Genomic DNA, 8,586 nt, shown 5'->3' on the forward strand with positions numbered 1-8,586 from the left:
TTACCCACTGCTCTGTTTGGCCACCAGTCTCTTGTCTCTCTCTTCATCAATGATGAGGTAGATAACCTTTCCATGGGGAAGAGAAATCCATGGCTTGTTGCCTTTGCCAATAACAAAAATGTTGGAGAGCCAGGTGGCAAAGCTGTTGCCATTGGCATCTTTCATGTGAACTACGTCAAGAGAACAAAGGTATCTTTCTCAATTGGTGATCACACCAATTCTTCCCAGGTTAGCACCTCAGGTCACCATACACAGATTACCGGTGTCAAACTTGGTGAAATCAGTAATCTTTCTAGTCTCCAAATCAATCTGAATGGTGTCATGCACTTTGATGAGGGGATCAGGATAGCAGATGGCGTGAGCATCATGGGTCACCAGATGGGGGATTCCTTTTGTTCCCACAAAGATCTTTCTCACTTTGTGGGGTGCCTGGGTGGCTCAGTCGGTTAAGCCTCTGTCTTTGGCTCAGGTCATGATCCCAGGGTCCTGGGATGGAGCCCTGCATTGGGCTCCTTACTCAGTGGGGAGCCTGCTTCTCTCTCTCCCTCTGCCTGCTCCTCCTGCTCATGCTCTCTCTCTCTGTCAAATAAATAAATAAAATCTTAAAAAAAAAAAAAAAGATCTTTCTCACTTTGTACAACTTATACTTAAGCTCCTCAGGTATAATCTGAAGAGCAAAGCAACCCTTGGTATCACAGATCAGAAGGAAATTCTCCCCAGTCTTGTCAGTGCTGATGACATCCCTAAAACCAGCAGGGGAGGTTATAACAGTTTGGACCTTGCCATCAATCTTAAGAAAATGCTGCATACAGATCTTCTTTACTTAATCTCCTGTTTGGGCATACTTAAGTCTGTTCCTTAGGAAAAGATGAGAGGGAGACATTCTCTCAACTTATGGGGATTAGTAAGTGGATGGGGGGGCAAACACACTGGCCAGTTTATCCAGCTTCCAATGCTTTGAATCTGCTACATGCTTCAGATGATTCTTGGGACCATGAGCCATGGCTGCTCCAGGCATGAAAAGAGGACCGCCTAGTTTGACAGTTTCTTATCATACTAAACATTCACCTACTCCAGAACCCAGAAATTCCATATATGTCCACAAAAAGATTTGTTCATATCAACTTCATTCATAATAGATAAAACCTAAAAACAGCATGTGTCCATCACTGGCAGAATAGGTACACTCATACCGTAGAATACTATTCACTAATAAAATGAGACAAACTACAGATAAATGGATGAGTCTCAAAAACATTGCTGAATGAAAAGGCTTTAGACAAAAGAAAACATGGTGTATGATTTCATTCATACAAAATTCTAGAACAAGCAGATGAAATTATGGTGAAAAAGAAATCAGAACAGTGTTTTTCTCTTAAGGGGGATTCTGGAGATTGCCTGCGAAGGGGCATGATGGAACTTTCTGGAGTATGGCACCATTCTATGTCTTGATAAGAGTATAGGTTATACAGGTACATGTATTTGTCACAACTCATAAAATGATACATTTGAGTTTTATGCAGTATATATTTTATTTCAAAAAAGGAATTCTAAACACATATTGAATCCTAGCTAATCATATTCAGTCTAAGCATTTAAGGATGAGGTATATGGATGTCTACAACTTATTTTGAAATGCATCAAAAAATAAGATGGAGAAATAGATAAGTGGTTGTAGGATAAAACAAATACTGCACAATGTTAACAAATATAGAATCTAGGTGGTTAGGATATAGGTGTTTACTGTAAAAGTCTTTCAACTGTTCTATATATTTGAATTATTTTCCTATCCATCTGAACTATTAACTTTAAAAGGAGGATAAAATAAGGCATTTTCAGATACAGAAAGGATAAAACTGATAGACATTTGCTGAAAGAAATGATTAAGAATATACTACAGCAGAAAAGAAAATGAGCTAAAGAGAGATGTGGAGCACACGATACAATGGTAAACAGAGAAACTGGTAAAAACGTGTTAGTAAACTTCAATAAATATCGACTCCTAAAAATAATGAGGACATTAACAGATAAATTGGAAGAGTGCTAACAACATGGTGACACTGAAATACTTGACTACAGTGAAATGAATATTGGAAATTGAAGTATTCTAAAGTCTTTATTTAGACATAGCAAGAATCTGTTAAATTTTAGACTTTGTTAGAAATATTTACAACTCTTGGGGTGCCTCGGTGGCTCAGTCAGTTAAGTGTCTGCCTTCAGCTCAGGTCATGATCTCAGGGTCCTGGGATCAAGCCCTTCATCGGGCTCTCTGCTCAGCAGGGAGCCTGCTTCTTCTTCTCCCTCTGCTGCTCCCCCTGATTGTGCTCTCTCTCTCTGTCAAATAAAGAAATAAATAAAATCTTTAAAAAAAAAAGAAAGAAAAATTTACAACTTTCAAATCAACAAAAGGAAATAGGAATGGGGATAAAGAAAATGCAATCAAACTAAAATATGCCATGAAAAGAGGAAAAAAAGATGTAAAGAATAAATATGGTAGACATAAAATACATTAAAAGTGGCATAAACATACCCAAATATATCAGTAATCACAATAAATATAAATGGAATAAATTTGCCTATTAAAAGAAACTTTTAGATCAGATAAAAACAAAACAAAATACCTCTTTTGCTGAATTAAAAGAATTTCACTTGGAGCACAATTACACAGAAATGTTTAATATAGAGAGAGATGGAAATGGATGTAGTAGGACTTTGGATTTGGGCAATATTTCAAAGAGAAATTTTAAAAATCTCTTACTACATATATCAAAAAACACTGGATAAAACAAATAAATAATTTTATATATATCCTTTTATATATATAGTGAGTAGCTATCAAGTGAAATGTAAATAAATGTTCAGGGACCAAAAGCAAAGACAGAACTGAAAACCAAGCAATGAGTACAATGATTTTACACTGTGGCCACCCAAGCAAACTGGGGGGTGGGAGGGTGGAAAACCACACAAAGGCCAGGTCAATAAAAGTTGTGTTGTAATGCTGAAGAGTTTAGACTTTATTCTGTGAACAGTCTGGAGGAATAAAAGCTTAAATAGGTGCATGAATTGCCCTAGGTTCTGGGGATACAGTAGTGAGGAAAACAATAAATATCCCTTAATGAGTCAAATTCTGATTAAGTAAGATTGGCAAAAAATAATACACACTTTATTTCGTATGTTAAAACATAGATTCTTTTTTTTTACTCACTTTTATTTCATTTTGGAGCTAAAGGAGAATGATCCAGAGTAGGTATAATCATTATAGGAAATATATGAACTGTCAGCATTATTTTCCAGCATGGCACCTTGGAGATGGGTGCTATTAAGTTAAGGTAAGGGGATATTTCAGTTGTTTTCAGCCTTCTCAAAAGATCCTTTGACATTTTCTTTTCCAGTTGACTACTTCAGTTTATCACTAGTATTGGAACCCATAAAATGTTACTCTAATCCAATTCTAACATGACTTTTATGAAAAAGATCTTATTTTCCCTTTAAACAAAAGATGTTTGCATCTAATTCGTGCTGTGATAATCCTGCCTAGTTACTTACAGTTGCATAACAAATTACCTCACAATTTAGTAGCTTAAAACAACCAATATTTATTATCTCACAATTTACGTGGGCCAGGAATCCAGGGAGCTTAGTTGGGCGCCTTTCGTACTAGGTTTCTCATGAGACTGCAATCAAGCTATGGGCTGGGACTGCAGTTTCATCCAAAGGTTCAAATGGCAGCGGATCTGCCTCTAAGCCCCCTCACATGGTTTTGGGCAAGATTTAATTCCTCACAGACCGTTGGCCAGAAGCATCCGTTAGTCCTTGCCAGGTGGGCCTCTCCCTGGGGAAGCTCACAACATGGCAGACCCTCAGAGTGAGGAAGTGAAAGAGCACAAGAGTGGATGCAGGGATCATTGGGAACTTTCTTAGAGGCTGCTTACCACATCTACTTTTGACCCGAAACTTCTATCTTTCCAGTTTGATTATTCTACCATTGTCCACCTCAAACATCCTTCTGTATCTCTGGGACATTCAGGTCACTGAAGTCCCTATTAGTTAACACTACCACCATTACCACCATGATGTTTACTACCCATGTCATTCAGTTTAGATTATGTGGTCTGTCAATTTAGTAACTCTCTCACCAACATCTTAGACTCCCTTGCCCCTCTACCCTTTATTGTTTCATAAACCCAATCCTGGATAAATACTCTATCTGTTCCCTCTGTGCCTGCATCTTGGCAGCTAAGCCACGCTGAAGGAAATTGTGAAATAGGCCAGAGTGGCATTTCTACCTATACTTGAAAGATTTCCTACCCAGCCAGAGCCCTCAGCACTCCCTCACAGTCATGATATACTGCTCGAGTCAGCTTGCTTGCTACACTTTACCATTTAAAACCTTCTTCTTTCAACCAACACACCCTCATTCTCCCAATTTCAATTTTATGCCCCACTTCCCAAAAGACAAAGTCAATTAAAGAAGTTCCTTTGACTTTCTACCACAAAGACCTGTTTACAGTTGCTACTGTTCTCTCATCTATTCCACCTTTTGAAATAGTAGTGTGCTCTGAATACCATCCCCAGCCTCCTTCTCAGAAGCTTACTGTTACTGATTATACCTTTTCTATCTTATATCTTCATCATCTTCTCTCTACTGAATCCTTCACATTAAAATTAAAAAAAAAAAAAATCCCTGATCCCACTTCCCACTCTATCAACTGCTATCCTATATTTCTCCCCTTCTTCACTGCTGACCTTTAAAGAATTGTCTACAGTCACTATTTTCAATTCCTCAAACCTATTCTCTCCTCAGTCCAATCCATCTCTTTCCCCTCCCAACACTCTGCTGAAATGGTTCTCACTAAGGTCATCGGTGACCTCCATATCACTAGAGCCAATGAGTATTTTTCACTCTTCACAGTACTGGATCTTTTGGTGGCACTTGAAACATACTTTTCCCTTGGCTTCTGTGATGCCACTTTACTGATTTTCCTCCTGTGTCTCCATAGTGGCATTATTTATATTGATGGTAACCTGGAATCTTTTAAACACACTTCCATATTGTGTTCACTTTCTCCATGATGAGTCCAAACTCCCAAGGCAAAGGCCTGGGCCTGCCTTGACAGCCTCCCTTGCAATCAAGTATAAGCATGTGACATTAAGTCTCACTACTTACTGCATCCACATAAGACTTGGAATTAGAAGAAAATGATAGAAGGAAGGAAACGAGTTAAACTAATTTTGCTTGCATAGGTTATTGTGAGGATTAAAATTTGGTAATATACATACAGCAGTTAGAACAGGGCCTGGCACAGTGCAAGCATTATGTAAGTGTTAGTTATTATTATTCTTAAAGGAACACTTGTAGCTTTTGACAAGCTTTTGGGGTACAGTAAACATCCTTAGTTATTATAAAAAACAGAGTTGGGCCTCATTACTCTATTGTATACAGTTTCAAATAACTCAAAAACGATGTATTTTATTTATTTATTTATTTATTTATTTATTTATTTATTTATTTATTTTAAGTAGGCTCCACGCTGGGCCTGAGTAGGCTCAATGCGGGGCTTAAACTCAAGACACCGAGCTCAAGACCTGAGCTCAAGATCAGGCTCAACTGACTGAGCCACCCAGACGCCACCCCTCCCCGCCCCCCTCCCCACCAATAACTATTTTAAGAGTCCTATTATCACTATCAGCCAAAGATTTTCATCAAATATAAGACACACAGCATTCTGGGGACCTGCTACCATAGCTATATTGCTGGTGAAAATCATGGATAGATCAACAGATAAAGAAGCAGACCAAGATGTTTAGCATGAATTATAGGAAGTTGGAAGATTCAGTGTGATTTCAATCATGGTATCACACGCCAAATCAGTATTTCTGGGTATGGCCAGCTGCAAAAGGACATGGCCGACCTTCACACATGGAATTTATTCCCTCAGAAATTAAAAGAGAAAGGGGTGGGGGTCAGGGGGACACTTTGGACACTTTAGAGGGCAGAAATTAACTCAATTAGCCAAAGACAAGGACTCCCCTCCCTCACATCCTCCTAAACCCACCAAGGTTTGAGATTAGCTATGACTGTAAATTGTGTAAAACAAGAAGGGCCTTTTTTTTTTAATGGATGACTGCTTTGCAATGCAAAATAACTGAATAATATAGAACAATATGTGTGTAATTTTATATAATCTACATATCTGTAAAATGTGATATATCATCTGCTTCACTTAGTTGTGATGAGGAGTAAACATATTAATAATGTAAAGCAATGAGAACAATGTCTGGCACACCATTGTTTGTTTGTTTGTTTTTGGTTATACACTTTATGCCTTGCCATTCCCTTTTACTGTTTAAAACTGGTTGATGCAACTAAACAGCTCAGGGACTTGTGACGGGAGAGACACCTCATGAGAAGAGAAAGAGGAAAAACCATGAATTCTAGGAGTTTATCTTTGAAGCTAAAATCTCCCCCTCCCCACTAATCTTTCCAGGAAGCTATAGCAGAGGTCTCTCTCTCTCTTTTTTTAAAATCGTCCCCATCTGTGCTGGTGGTGTATTTATTTCTCCTATATTTTATTTTATCTTTTTGTTTAGTTTCAGAGGTAGAATTTAGTGATTCATCAGCTGCTTATAACACCCAGTGCTCATTACATCAAATGCCCTCCTTAATGCTCATCATCCAATTACCCCATTCACCCCCGCCTCCCCTCCAGCAACCCTCAGTTTATTTACTACAGTTCAATGTCTCTTATGGTTTGCCTTCCTCTCAATTTTCATCTTATTTTATTTTTCCTTCCCTTCCCCTATGTTCATCTCTTTTGTTTCTTAAATTCCACATATGAGTGAAATCAAATGGTATCTGTCTCTCTCTGACTAACTTATTTTGCTTAGCATAATACCCTCTAGTCCATTCATGCTGCAAATGGCAAGATTCCACTCTTTTTGATGGTTGAGTAATATTCCATTGTATATATATACCACATCTTCTTTATCCATTCATCTGTCAAGGGACATCTGGGCTCTTTCCATAATTTGGTTATTGTGGACATTGCTGCTGTAAACACTGGGGTGCATGTGCCCCTTCAAATCACTATGCTTATAGCCTTTGGATAAATATCTAGTAGTGCAATTGCTGAGTCATAGGATAGCTCTATTTTTAACTTTTTGAGGAATCTCCATACTGATTTCCAAAGTGCCTGAACCCATTTACATTCCCACCAACAGTCTAAGAGTGTTCCCCTTTCTCCACATCCTCGCCAATATCTGTTGTTTCCTGAGTTGTTAATTTTAGCCATTCTGACTAGTGTGAGGTGGTATCTCATCATGGTTTTGATTTGTATTTCCCTGATGCCGAGTGATGTTGAGCATTTTTTCATGTGTCTGTTGGCCATTTGTATGTCTTCTTTGGAGAAATGTCTGGAAGAACAAATATTGTTAAAATGTCTATGCTACCCAAAGCAATCTACACATTAAATACAATCCATATCAAAATACCATCAGCATTTTTCATAGAGATGGAACAAACAATCCTAAAATTTGTATGAAACCAGAAAAGACCCCCAAATAGCCAAGGTAATGTTGAAAAAGAAAACCAAATCCAGGGACGCCTGGGTGGCTCAGTCGGTTAGGCAGCTGCCTTCAGCTCAGATCATGATCCCAGAGTCCTGGGATCGAGTCCCCATCAGGCTCCCAGCTTAGCAGGGAGCCTGCTTCTCCCTCTCCCTCTGCCTGCTGTTTCCTCTTCTTGAGTTCTCTCTGTCAAATAAATAAAATCTTAAAAAAAAAAAAAAGAAAGAAAGAAAGGAAAGAAAACCAAAGCCAGAGGCATCACAATTCTGGACTTCAAGCTATATTACAAAGCTGCAATCATCAAGACAGTATGGTACTGGCAAAAAAACAGACACATAGATCAATGGAACAGAATAAAAAACCCAGAAATGGACCCTCAACTCTATGGTCAACTAATCTTCGACAAAGCAGGAAAGAATGTCCAATGGAAAAAAGACAGTCTCTTCAACAAATGGTGTTGGGAAAATTGGACAGCCACATGCAGAAGAATGAAACTGGACCATTTCCTTACACCATACACAAAAATAGACTCAAAATGGATGAAAGACCTAAATGTGAAACAGGACTCCATCAAAATCCTAGAGGAGAACACAGGCAGCAACCTATTTGACCCCAGCCACAGCAACATCTTGCTAGACATCTCTCCAAAGGCAAGAGAAACAAAAGCAAAAATGAATGATTGGGACTTCATCAAGATAAAACGCTTTTGCATAGCAAAGGAAACAGTCAACAAAACTAGAAGACAACCTATGGAATGGGAGAAGATATTTGCAACTGTCTTATCAGATAAAGGGCTAGTTTCCAAAATCTATAAAGAACTTACCAAACTCAACACCCAAAGAACAAATAATCCAGTCAAGAAATGGGCAGAAGACATGAACAGACATTTCTCCAAAGACATACAAATAGCAGAGGTCTCTTAAGAGAAGCCATGGGCAGAGGCCATGAGGGTGCCCATGGCATGACAACACACTTAAGGTTGGCCCCACCTACCATAGCCTGGCTTTCTACCCACTACAG

The 8,586-nt window shown here is 38.6% G+C and overlaps 1 pseudogene; it reads right to left on the reverse strand.

The window, feature by feature from the left end:
* LOC116624932 lies at window positions 1–1,003 on the reverse strand (annotated as a pseudogene).
* Window positions 1,004–8,586: the final 7,583 nt, after the last annotated feature.

The sequence above is a fragment of the Phoca vitulina genome, unplaced genomic scaffold (genome assembly GCF_004348235.1).
Source record: "Phoca vitulina isolate PV1807 unplaced genomic scaffold, GSC_HSeal_1.0 scaffold71, whole genome shotgun sequence".
NCBI classification, from domain to species: domain Eukaryota; kingdom Metazoa; phylum Chordata; class Mammalia; order Carnivora; family Phocidae; genus Phoca; species Phoca vitulina.